General features: G+C 37.5%; 1 non-coding gene across 1 annotated transcript; it reads right to left on the minus strand.

Moving 5' to 3' along the window:
- Window positions 1-429: 429 nt before the first annotated feature.
- On the minus strand, window positions 430-536 carry LOC113888324. Its single transcript, XR_003509950.1, has one exon. It is a non-coding gene; the product is annotated as a U6 spliceosomal RNA (small nuclear RNA).
- Between the last annotated feature and the right edge of the window lie 1,049 nt (window positions 537-1,585).

A 1,585-nucleotide genomic window follows, 5' to 3' on the forward strand; every position in this document is an offset into this window, starting at 1 on the left:
CCGTACCATCCCTCTGGGTCATCCCAGTGCACCAGCCCCGAGCATCCTGTATCATGCATTGAACCTGGATTGGCGATTCATTTCATATATGATATTATACATGTTTCAATGTCATTCTCCCAAATCATCCCACCCTCATCCTCTCCCACAGAGTCCAAAAGACTGTTCTATACATCTGTGTCTCTTTTGCTGTCTCATATACAGGGTTATTGTTACCATCTTTCTAAATTCCATATATATGCATTAGTATACTGTATTGGTGTTTTCTTTCTGGCTTACTTCACTCTGTATAATCGGCTCCACCTCATTAGAACTGATTCATATGTATTCTTTTTAATGACTGAGTAATATTCCATTGTGTATATGTACCACAGCTTTCTTATCCATTTGTCTGCTGATGGACATCTAGGTTGCTTCCATTTCCTGACTAAAAATATGGAACGCTTCACGAATTTGCATGTCATCCTTGTGCAGGGGCCATGCTAATCTTTTCTGTATCGTTCCAGTTTTAGTATATGTGCTGCCTAATAGAGCACGGCAGACAGACTTTAGTGTAGATTCTGACCTCCCCAGTTTGTAACCTTAATCAAGTGATTTATTTGTTCCTTATTCAGTTTCCTTACTGTAAATGAGGATAATAGCCACCTCCAAATTTGTTGTGAGATTAAATAAAATGAACTACTTAATTTTTGTGAACACTGTAAGCTGAAAACTTTTAATTTTCGTCTTCCTATTTCATTTCTCTGGAGAAGGCAATGGCACCCCACTCCAGTACTCTTGCCTGGAAAATCCCATGGATGGAGGAGCCTGGTGGGCTGCAGACCATGGGGTCGCTAAGAGTTGGACACGACAGAGCGACTTCACTTTCACTTTTCCCTTTCATGCATTGGAGAAGGAAATGGCAACCCACTCCAGTGTTCTTGCCTGGAGAATCCCAGGGATGGGGGAGCCTGGTGGGCCGCCATCTATGGGGTCGCAGAGTCAGACACGACTGAAGTGACTTACCAGCATTTCATTTCTCATTTCTTTTTCTGATGTTTTTATAGATTTTCAAACTAGGTCAAGGTACCAAATGATCCAGTCCATTCAAATCCAAGTGCACAAACTTTTCTTCTTCATAGATTCATGTTTGTTTTCAGCTGAGGGAACATTTCTTAAGTGGGCAAATCCTACTCCAAGAAGTTTCAAAGTTGTAAGGATTTTTCTCCTATTTTCTCACACTTACTTCATTTAAATTCTGAATAATTTCTCCCCATTTTGTTCTATTATTAAGCAGTGTAAGGGACAATATTGTTAGGGGAGCAAATAGAATAGTAAAGGTTAACAACAACATGAGGTATAATGGGAGCTGCTTTCGTTTTGTAGAAATATTACTCTTCTGAAATTTTATTTTTTTAATTTTATATATTTTAATTGAGCTATAGTTGATTTACAATGTATTAATTTCTGGAGTATAGCAAACTGATTCAGATATATATATATATATATATATATATATATATATATATATTCAGATTCTTTTCCATTATAAGCTATTATACCAGTTTAGTTTCCTGTACTATACAGTGCATGCTTAGTCACTTCA

This window comes from Bos indicus x Bos taurus, chromosome X (genome assembly GCF_003369695.1).
Source record: "Bos indicus x Bos taurus breed Angus x Brahman F1 hybrid chromosome X, Bos_hybrid_MaternalHap_v2.0, whole genome shotgun sequence".
Lineage (NCBI taxonomy): Eukaryota > Metazoa > Chordata > Mammalia > Artiodactyla > Bovidae > Bos > Bos indicus x Bos taurus.